The sequence below is a fragment of the Enhydra lutris genome, unplaced genomic scaffold, assembly GCF_002288905.1.
Source record: "Enhydra lutris kenyoni isolate GAN:26980312 unplaced genomic scaffold, ASM228890v2 scaffoldscaffold22, whole genome shotgun sequence".
In the NCBI taxonomy this organism is placed as follows: Eukaryota; Metazoa; Chordata; class Mammalia; order Carnivora; family Mustelidae; genus Enhydra; species Enhydra lutris.
In genome coordinates, this window is record NW_019154106.1 from 7,354,800 (window position 1) to 7,366,487 (window position 11,688).

Consider the following 11,688-nt stretch of genomic DNA (forward strand, 5'->3'; position numbering starts at 1 on the left):
GCACCAAATGAACAGAGCAGAAGTTCTGTCCATGGTCACCGGGGCCAGTAAGCCGAAATGAGGGGGAGGGGGTCTGATGCCACCAGAAGGGTTGGATGGGGGCCCAGCCTGATGCTTCCTAGAAGTGCCCCACCCTGCCTGGGCACAGTCCAGGCTTCCATGCCCTTCGAACCACACTTGCCATCCGTATTGACAGGCGGAAGGATAATCATTAACCACCGCCAGGGGCTGGGCCAACGGCTCAAAAGGCACAGGGCCCAGGGCGTCCCCACTTCCTCCTTGCGCCCGAGGGCAAGCCAGGCACCCAGGTAAGAGCCTGCCCCAGGCGGTCAGACCCCTACAGCCCCTTGGCCCCAGGGCTCTCCTGAGCCCTGCCACTGCTGCAGGGGACCCAGCCCTTCTGAGGAAAAAAGGGAAGGGCCAAGGCAGCTGCTGGGTGACCTAAGCAAGTCCCTTCTGGCCCTGGGCCTCCATTTCCACCTGTGAGATGAGGGGGTCAGGACTTCCGCTTGGGGGGCCACCGCTACTGCCTCCACCAAGCCTGGCGCTTGGCCTCGCCTGGGTGTCTTCGGGAGGCCCTTCTGGGCTTTGGCGGGTGGGCGGTGTCACCTGCTATGGTGTCTTCATTCACAGGCCTGTCCTCCCAGGCAACGGACTCCTGCCCGGGGACCTCCCATCCTACCTTGACTGCATCCCAAGAGGAAGGAGGCCACTTCAGCGAAGTCGCCAGATGGGACGGACCTCAAGGCCGGGCTCCGTGACCTTGGGCAGCTTCCTTTGCCTCTTTGGGTGTTTCCACTGCCGTGAGAAGGGGGCATGGCCCAAGTCCACTCTCAAGGCTCAGAATCTCAGGTCCCCCTCCTCTCTAGAAGTTTTGGGTTCTCTCCAAAATGTCCCCTAGGTGGGGAGGACTGGCACTGGAACCTGTCACTGAAACCTCTTGGGCCAGATCCTGTCTGGGGGACGGGAGGGGGGGTGAGAACACACCTCGCAGGAGAAAAGTCTGCTCTCCTGGGGGTCCTGGTCTAGCTCAGGGACCACAGCAAGCAGCCCCTTCCACTCCCCACAGCAGGGGTGGAACCAGAGCTTGATGGGAGGGTGGCCTTGGGAGTGTGGCTTCCCACCAGGCGAGGCCAGAGGGCAGCAGGATCTCACAAGGCCTGATTTGCATGTGAGGAAACAGCAGCGGCTCTGAGAGGTTAAGCCACGTGCTCAAGGTCACCCAGCTCCCAGACCCCTGCTGGCTCTCAGGCCACTGAGGTGCTAAGCCTTCTTCTAGACAGCGATTGCTGACAGCTCTGTTCTTAGCATTCTGCCAGTTGGGTTAGCGTCTTTTCACGTTCCCTGTTCTCCCCCTCCCTCCCCCCTGGCCTTTCTCAGTCCCTTTTTGCTCTGTTCCTTTTTAGTTCCCTCCTGTTCCACACCTGCCTCTCTCTTGGCCTCTTGGCCTTATTCTCCTACTTTCTGGCTCCCCGCCCCTCTCAGTCTTGCCTCCAGCTTCTCATCTGGGGCCATCCCTAGGAATCTGGGCAGTCGGCGGTCCCTGGAGACTGACAGATGCCCAGGTGTCCCTCACTGTCCCTCGACCCTGTGGCCGTGGCAGGAAGGGTGGGCAAAGGGCAGAGGGTGGAGGCCGCCGTGGCCCAACCTGGAACTGAGGCCCGGCGCTGGCTGGGAAAGAAAGGAGGAAACAAGGAACTTGGGGACAGAGGGCGTGGGGGTGGCCCAGTGGGCAAAGGCTGCCCAGGAGCTGTAAATCGGAGCCACTCCCGGCTTTATGAGCCCAGCCGGGGCTGAGCCTGGACTTCGCCCGGAGGAGGAGGGCTGGTGTGGGGCCTCCAGGTGTGGGCCCAGATGATAAGGAGCCTCAATAAAAAGACCATGGGCCTGCGGTCATGAGGACCCAGGCAGCCCTGACAGGTGGCATTCTGCCCGGGGGGAGCTGCCAGGCAGGCGGGGCCCCGGCCTCCAGTAGGCTCCCACCCCCTGTAACAGCAACTCCATGTGGAAGTGCCCACTGGTTCCAGTGGGGCTGCTGTTATCGGGGACGGGGGCCAGTACCCACGGAGGAGGGGAGCCGGCTGCTGCCCAGCAGACCACCAGGGACCTCCCTGGCCTCGCTCCCAGGCCCAGGATGGCCAAGGGCAGTGGGCCGTCCGCGGGCCGCCGAGACCGAGTGCACAGGGCTCTGACCTATGAATTGACAGCCAGTGCTCTCATCTCCCCTCTGGCTGCCAATTCCATAGGTCATAGGTATGTTCGCCTCAATGCCAGCCGCCAGGACCTGTGGGGGAAGGGATGGGGCTGGGGGTTCTCTAGGGCAATGAGGACTTGCTACCCTAATGCAGCACTCAGGCCAAACTCCCTCCTGTCTTTTTCCTACCTTTCCATTTCCCCTCCTGGGAGACTTCACTGCTTTAGGTCCCCAGTTACATATGGACTGTTTGTGGCAAGCCTCTGTGCCTTACCCATGTTGTTCCCTCTGCCTGGAATACCCTTCCAGATTTTTTTTTTTTTGGCCAGGTTCACCCTTACTAACTGTTCCAAGCTCTGCCCAAGCATTTGCTGCCTCCAGGAAGCCTTCCTGAAGCCTACCCACTTGATCCCAACTGCCCACCTGGGCTCCCCTAGCACCCTCCACTTCTCTAGAGGACTGAACTCCCCCAGGGTTTCTATCCTCCCCATCACCTGGGAGCTCAGCTCCCAGCCCAGGCCAGGCCCAGGTGTGTGCTCAATAAATGTCTGAACAGATCCTAAGCCTTCGTCTTGCACCCCAAGGGAGCACCACCCATGTCCCATGTGGCCAAGAGAGGCCAAGGGCTCTGGGCCCCGGTCTGTGTTGGAGCTCCGCCCAGGACAAGGACACAGAGCGGCCTCCCTCCTCTCTCTTGGATCCCCAACCCCGCAGGCTCCCCCCTTCCAGCCACCAGCAGTGGTGTATACCCTAGTGGGGCCAGACCCACTAGGGTTCAGACGCAGTCCCTCCACCAGCTTACCCAGCCCCTGCGCCAGCTTCCCGCACAGCCTCACTCCTGCCTGGCTTTGATACGAGGCAGTTCTGGAGACATTCTCATTTGAATAAAAAGGCTTCTGCTGCTAAAAGATACACTTTTCAAAACTGGAAACACACACCTAAGAATAAAGTTCGAGTTGCATAATAACAGGAGCCGTTTCTTGTGCCTCTCCGTGCACTGAGCGCCTGTGCAGGTCAGTCACCTGGGGTCAGCTCGACGACCTTGCAAAGCTGCCGTCATGAGCCTGTTCCAGAGGTGAAGACACAGACTCAGAGGAGGCACATCTTGCTGAAGCCACACAGCAGGGGCGCCTGGGTGGCTCAGTCGGTTAACATCTGCCTTCGCCTCAGGTCATGATCCCAGAGTCCTGGGATAGAGTTCCTCATCGGGCTCCCCGCTCAGTGGGGAGTCTGATTCTCCCTCTCCCTCTGCTGCTCCCCCTACTTGTGCTCTCTCATGCTCTCGCTCTCTCTCCCTATCAGATAAATAAATATGAATAAATAAATACGAATAAATAAATAAATATTTTTATTTTTTTAAAGATTTTATTTATTTACTTGACAGAGAACACAAGTAGGCAGAGAGGCAGGCAGAGAGAGAGGAGGAAGCAGGCTGCCCGCTGAGCAGAGAGCCTGATGCGGGGCTCAATCCCAGGACCCCGGGATCATGACCTGAGCCGAAGGCAGAGGCTTTAACCCACTGGGCCACCCAGGTGCCCCATAAATAAGATTTTTTAAAAAATAATATGGGCACAGAGTAGTTGAACCTTCTCTCTCCACGGACTAGGCAGCAGGCAAGCATCTAGGCACCCTCTATTGGCACTTACGACGGTCACTTTTCCCAGGGTGGCTTTGCTTGCGGGGGCCCTATCTGCTTCGGCTCCCTGGACCCCCATCTCTACCGAGCTCAGCGGTCCCTCCAGTGACTGCAGGAGCTGCTCCCCTCTACGGCACCGGGGGCTCTGTGGGCCTCTCCCACCAGCCCCTTGTCCTACTCCCGCAGGGTTGAGAGCTCTGTGCACTTATCTCACCCCAGCTCTGGTCTGAGACTCTTTGAGGGCAAAGTCCATGATTCACTCCTCCAGCCTGCCCCGCTCCCCCACCCAGCATAGTAAGTGTTCCAGATCCACCGGCCAAATGGCAAGGAGATGAACTCAGGCCCCAGGCCCCAAGTACTGGCTTAGAGGGGAAGGTGGTGACATGCAGCAGCCCCTGCCTTAGGTGTCCATCTCCACTGGCCTCGACAGAGCCTCTGCGGGCTCCCGCAGATCATATCCGGGCTCCCGCAGATCATATCCCGACTCCCGAGCAAGGCAGACCCAGCTGCCGCGGACAGGCTCCTCTCTCTTCACTGGCCTGTGCCCATCTCACCTCGCCTGGATCCTGCTCTCGCATCCTCCTGAGCCCTCTGGGACCCCTGCTGCTCGCTGTCCCATTCATGTTCTGGGAGCTCTCTTAGGGTCCCCACCACCCATGCCTAGCTATTTCCCGCCCAACTTGTGAACCCCCGGGCAGCATCAGCCACTGACTTTTGGTTTCCTGTAACCTCAGAGGGGCGCAGAGTAGTATCTTCGTAAACACAAGCCGTGGGACTGATAGTGGAGGGAGATGCCTGGGGGCAGGCAGGCATCCGACCCTGGAGTCACGGTCATGGTCAGCCAGCGCGGGCAGCGGGGAGGCCCTCAGTAAGGGCCAGCCGTCACCACACATTTTGGAAAGGACAGGCGTGCAGAGAGGGTATGCAAAGTCACTGCTCTGACAGTCAGGAGAGGCCAATGGGGGAAGCAAAGGTCAGAGTACAGCGCCTGTGCCCCGGGAAGTCTCCCTGAGAGGGGAGTCCGAGTCCAGCTTCTCCTGAGGTGAATCCTAGGAATAGGTGGTGACCCTGGAGGAGGAGGCACTAACAGGGGAAAAGGGGCAGACAGAAGGAGGCAGGGGGCTGGGGGTAAGGGTGGAGGGGAGCCGGCTCTTCTGCAAGCCTCACTCCCCCAAGCCACCACCAGGGGGAGCATTGCGCCGCGGCCCTCCCTAGCCGGCGGGGCTCGGCGCTCCCACCCTCCTCCCCACCGCAGGGAGTCCTCCCCAGCCTTCCCAGGAGCCGGCGCCCAGAGGTCCGTCAGTGTCCTCAACACAGTGGCGGGTCCCAGGCACTCAGGGCGCACCTGGCACAAAGTGGGGGGGGTTCCTTGCTGGGACTTTTACAGCTGCTATTCATGTATAAAACATAAATGTATAGTGTATATTTATGTAATTATAAAGTAAGTCCCTGTGTAACTACCACTCAGAAAAGAAAATCTCTGGGGTGCCTGGGTGGCGCAGTAGGTTAAGCTTCTGACTCTTGATCTCCGCACAGGTCACGATCCCAGGCTCCTAGGATCAATGCGGGGAGGGTGGAGGGGGAGGGGAAGGGGGCGTGGTTCTCGCTCAGCAGGGAGTCCGCTTAAAATTCTCTCTCCCTCTCCTTCTGCCCCTCCCCCCACGCTCGTACACTCTCTCTCTCTCAAATAAATAAATACATCTTAAAAAATTTTTAAGAAAATCTCTGTGCTGCAGAGCCCACCCCCCCCCCCCACAAGTGTCCTTCCAGGTGACCGCTCCCTAGGTAAGCACAATGGTGCCTTTTACAATCATCGCTTCATTGCCCTTCCCTGTTCATCCCCCCTCACCATGTATGCAGCCTAAAACAGTATGTGTTCGTTTTGCCTGCATTTGTCGCTGTTGTCGTGTGCTTATTATCCAAGTGGAACCCTGCCGCCGCCCGGCCAGCCCCGGAAGTCGCTAGCGTGAGTTCAGGGCGGTGTGGCATTCCATCGCACCACAGAAAAATAGTGGGTTTCTCCCTTTTACTATAAATGGACTTCGCTTGGCTGTGTCCGGCAGGGGGCAGCAAATTCACACTGGCCCGGTCCCCAGGGGGTGGGGCGGAGGAGCACCTAGTTACAGGCCTGATTTTGTTTTTGCCAAAACAAAAAAGTTGCAAGAAAAGTACAATGAGGGACGCCTGGGTGGCTCAGTTGGTTAAGCAGCTGCCTTCGGCTCAGGTCATGATCCCAGTGTCCTGGGATCGAGTCCCACATCGGGCTCCTTGCTCATCAGGGAGCCTGCTTCTCCCTCTGCCTCTGCCTGCCATTCTGTCTGCCTGTGCTTGCTCTCTCTCCCTCTCTCTCTCTCTCTGACAAATAAATAAATAAAATCTTAAAAAAAAAAAAAAAAGAAAAGTACAATGAGCAAAAGTTACCAATGAACTCTTCACCTGGATTCACCAATAAGAGTAACATTTTGCAACAATTGGTTTCTCTTTCTCTTTCTCACACACCTGGAATTTCCTCGGACCCATCTGAGAGGAGGTTACATAGGTTATGACCCTTCACCCTTAAATATTTCAACATGTAACCCCCCCAAAATGAGATCTCTTACACAACTGAGATATGGTTCCCAAATTTAGGCCTGGAGACAGTGAAGCAATCCTGTGTTGTGATCGAACATGCCATCCACTTTTTTTTGTCGTTGCTTTTTTTAAAAAAGATTTTATTTATTCATTTACTTGAGAGAGAGAGAGAGAGTGCTTGCGAGCAGAGGGAGGGCCCGAGACAGAGGGAGAGAGAGAATCCCAAGCAGACTCTGTGCCCAGCTAGAGCCTGGCCTGGGGCTCTATCCCACCACCCTGCGATCACGACCTGTGCTGAAATCAAGAGTCGGACGCTTAACCCTCTGGGCCACCAGATGCCCCTGCCATCCCCTTTCCAATGTCACCAGCTGTCCCAATAAACAGAGATCACACCTCACATGTGGCCACCAGCTCCCTTCAGCCTTCTTTAGTCTACAATTGTCCTTAGCCTTGCTTTGTTTTTCAAGATCTCGACTTTTTTTTTTTTTTTTAAGTACAGGCCGGGGCGCCTGGGTGGCTTAGTGGCTTAAGCCTCTGCCTTCGGCTCAAGTCATGATCCCGGGGTCCTGGGATTGAGTCCCACATCGGGCTCTCTGCTCAGCAGGGGGCCTGCTTCTCTCTCTCTGTCTGCCTCTCTGCCTACTTGTGATCTCTCTCTGTCAAATAAATAAATAAAATCTTTTCACAAAATTAAAAAAAAAGTACAGGCCAGTTGTTTCGTCCCTCAGCTTTCCCTCTCCCCTCAATTAAGAAAATCAAATATGTCCATTATATCAAGTTTGGGCAATATAGAAAAGTCAACAAAAATTGCCCCAGCTCCTATGATGCAAGCGTAGTGGTGTAGACATTTCCTGTGATCGCTCAAGTTAGCTGACTTTGTTTTTCTGTGCACGCTGCACAGCAACTCCTTTACCCCTAGAGGTAGGTGCTTTCCTGACAGCTGGTCTCAGAGACCTCAAGTCTTGCTGAAGATCACACAGTGGGTAGAACTGGAACCTGACCTTCCACTTGGCCCTTAGGCTACACTGCCTCTTGACAGTGGCTGGGTTCAAGTTGGGGTGGGGGATGTCTCAACCTTCTATGGACATTTGGGGCTGGGTAATTCTCTGTTGGGGGCCGTCCTGTGTGTTGTAGGATGGTAAGCAACATTTTTTTAAAGATTTGTTTCTTTCTTTCTTTATCTATCTATTTGACAGAGAAAGAGAGAGAGATCACAAGTAGGCAGAGAGGCAGGCAGAGAGAGGGGGGGAAGCAGGCTCCCCGCTAAGCAGAGAGCCTGATGCGGGGCTTGATCCCAGGACCCTGAAATCATGACCTGAGCTGAAGGCAGAGGCTTAACCCACTGAGCCACCCGGGTGCCCCGGTAAGCAACATTCTTGACTCCAGCCTGCCAGATGCCAGCAATGATCCCCAAGTTGTGGCCATCAAGAATGTCTCCAGATGTTGCCCGATGTTTCCTGGGGAGGGAAATCTCCTCTGTTAGGAACCTAGTGTGTGTCTTTGTGTGTGAGTGTGTGTGTGTGTGTGAGTGTGTGTGTGTCAAGCCAGGCAGCACCCTGTTCAGTCTTGCAATCTGCCTTATCAGTTACCGACTCCACGATCACTGTGAGTGTCTTTCCTTTTCTTGTTGTCACCGATTGGCCGCCAGTTGTTGCCAGTTGAAGAAATCGTCCATTGACCAAAAGACACACCCACCGCGGCAGTACTCTTCCCACCGCAAACTCAGGGGCTTAAAACAACCATTTATGGGGCGGCTGGGTGGCTCAGTCTTAAGTGCCTGCCTTGGGCTCAGGCCATGATCCCAGGGTCCTGGGATCGAGCCCTGCTTTGGGCTCCCTGCTCGGCGGGAAGCCTGCTTCTCCCTCTCCCTCTCCCCCTTCCACTCCCCCACCTCTGTTTTTCTCTCTTGCTGTGTCTCTCTTTGTCAACTAATGAATAAAATCTTTTTTTTTTAATTTTTTTTTAAGATTTTATTTACTTATTTGACAGACAGAGATCACAAGTAGGCAGAGAGGCAGGCAGAGAGAGAGGGGGAAGCAGGCTCCCCACAGAGCAGAGAGCCCGATGCGGGGCTCCATCCCAGGACACTAAGATCATGACCTGAGCTGAAGGCAGAGGCTTTAACCCACTGAGCCACCCAGGCACCCCTGAATAAAATCTTTTAAAAAATTTAAAAAATAGAGTGTTTAAAAAAAAGTGTTTTTTAGCTCCTGGTTCTGCAGGTCAGAAGTCCCGAGTCTCAGATGCTGATGCTGGTGCTACCCTGGCTGAGATCTCAGCGCGAGGCTCGGGGGCGGCAGGAGTCTCCCTCCGTGCCTGTTCTTGTTATCCCTTAGCGGGGATTCCTTGCCACTTGTCAGCCTTGGCTCCTAGAGGCCACCACGTTCCTTCCACATGGCCACCCTCCATCTTTAAGCTGACACTGGCACCGTGACTCCTTCCTGTGCTTTGCATTTCTGACTTCCTTCCTCTGCCACCAGCTGCAGAAAACTCTGCTTTTCAAGAGCTCCTGTGATTAGGTCAGGCCACTGGGAGACTCTCCTATCTAAAGCCAACTGCGGGGACGCCTGGGTGGCTCAGTTGGCTGAGGGTCTGCCTTTGGCTCAGGTCACGATCGCTGGATCATGGGATCGAGCCCTGGGTCCGGCTCCCTGCTCAGCATGTAGTCTGCCTTTCCCTCTCCTTCTGTCCCTCCCCCCTTCTTATGCACACAAGCTCTCTCTCTCTCTCAAATAAATAGATAAAATCTTTAAAATAAATCCGTAAATGAATAAGGTCAACTGTGCCACTGAATGTGACCTATCACAGAGTAAACCCATCACAGTCACAACCGCAGGATCTATACCCGGTGTGTACACCAGAGTGGGAAACGTTGGGTACAGCTCAGAATTCTGCCTATCATGACTAGCAGACAGTGATGGGGTGTCTCAGGGTGAGGTCTTGGAACCCAAGGGGCCCGAGGCCAGGCTAGCTGAATAGCAAACATGGGTTCGACGTCAGCTCTGGGAAGGGTCCTGCCATCCCTGCCCTTGGATGAGTCCCAGCCTGTGTCTCTGCAGGCCTGGGTCCTCTCTTCTCCCCAGATCCCAGTCCCTTTTCAGATGGCCCATTTTCGTTGCCCGTACTTAGGGCAGGATGAAGAAGACACAGGTCAGAGGAATGTTCCAGCTGGGCCAAAAGGGAAGTGAGAGACTGAGTCTTGGCAGAGTAGGTCACCTGGGGCAGCGGCATGGACCACCCAGCTCAGTGGGACTTTCAGGGAGACCGAGAGGAGGAAGGAGAGGGAGCTGTAGGTCAGCAGACGGGCCCGGAGGGTGGCTTTGGGCACAGTGTCTGGCCCTCACAGAGGTGTGGGTGGTGGGAGGCAGGTGTAGAGCCCAGAGGAGCTGGCTTGTGCCTGGGTAGACATGTGTGACACCCTGCTGGGCACAGAATCGCTGTCCAGCCCCCAGCCTGTGGGGCGCATGGGGAGGCTCAGGGTAGCCCCCACCCCATGCCATGGGGGAACAGGGCCTCAAGGCTATGGTGAGGGAGAGTCGGCTGGCGCAGAAAAGCATGCCTGGAGGGGACTCGAGGTGGGGCAGTGGCCTGTGCTCACACGGGTGGGGCTACACCTGTGGCCGCTTGTGCAGCAACATCTGAGCCCCTCAGGTGTCCCCTCTGGTTGCTGAGGCCAAACCTCCCAATCTTTCCCACCAGCCCTGGCAGCTTCCTAAGTGGCCGATGGCCTCCTCACGTCCTCCGTGGCTCCCACTGACCTCAGCCTCTTCCCTCCTGGGGGGCTTAGAGTTAACATAGTGCTCTGGGCTCAGCTGCAGCTCCTGGCTTGGGGGCCCCCGCAGGATGGGGGTGCTGGGAGCCCAGCAGCGGGTGGAGTGTCTACCACAAGCGCTCAGAGGTTTCTGGGGCTCGGCTCCGCAAAGCACTACCGGGTTCTGTACCCACAGCACCCTGCTCAACCTGCAGGCTGGGGCCCCGGGGTTGCAGAGCTCACAGGCGGAGTTCACCCCAGCCTGCACTTGGAAAGAAGGTTCTGGAAACTCTCTCCCACTGTGTGGCCACCGGCCCGACCCTGACCTTGCAACTTCAAGATGTGAGTGTGGAGGGGCGCCTGGGTGGCTCAGTGGGTTGGGCCGCTGCCTTCGGCTCGGGTCATGATCTCGGGGTCCTGGGATCGAGTCCCGCGTCGGGCTCTCTGCTCGGCGGGGGGCCTGCTTCTCTCTCTCTCTCTATCTGTCTGCCTGCCTCTCTGTCTACTTGTGATCTCTCTCTGTCAAATAAATGAATAAAATCTTTAAAAAAAAAAAAAAAAAGATGTGAGTGTGGAGAGGGCCGTGTTAAGATTCCAAAGGCCCAGCTTCTTATTTGGCCTGAGTGACTCCAGGCCGGGCACTCACCATCCCTGGGCCTTGGGCTCTTGTCACTGAGATCAGAAAGCAGAGATCCTGAGCAGCCCTGACACTCTGTGTCACCTCCAAGCTGGGCCTGTCCCAGCCACTGGATACCTTCAGAGGTCCCTGGAGTGCAGCAACTGTTGCTGGGACCCTAGCACCATGGCCGCGTGCACTGCCGTACGCCTTCGAGAGGATTCGCGGGGTACAGAGGATGCCCTCGTGACTGGTGCTGGACACCCCAGACTGCAGAGGAACAGACCTCCCCCGTTCTTTACCTTGATTTGACAAAACTCACCCGTTGGCCAAATCTGTTCCTCCTGACTCCAAGAAAAGCTATTTCTACACAGACTTTCTCGGTAGGAAGAATGAACCACTCTTCCAGGAACAAATCTATGTGTTTTTGGTTTTTTCCCCCCGGCCTGACTCTTCTGCCATATTTGGACAAAAGTCTGCTTTTCTTTTCTCTTTTTTTAAGTTGTTTTTAGGGGCCTTGTACATAGAATCTTCTGCAGACCAGGCCATTATGGGACAGAGCAGATCACCTCCAGGGGAAGCAGATAAGCCTTTTCTCTGGGGAGACCTAGAGAACAAGGCCTGATTGGGCAGGTGTGTGTTTGTGAATTTGAAAGAAGGAAACACTAGGAGTTGGGGATGGGCCTCATTTCCACATTTCCTCATTTCCACGAAAAAGGAAAATAGTTGAACTCTTCCTTAGTCTTTTGTCACAGCCCTGGGCAAAGACAGAAAGTGAAACAGAGAAACCAAAAGTGAAATGTTTCACTTAATGATTTACAAAACTCCCACCGAATAGAATCTACCCAGCTCCGACTACAAAAAGAGAGTTAGGACATTTTCACAATCTGGGAATTACTAGCTCAGGAAGCTCCCCAGGA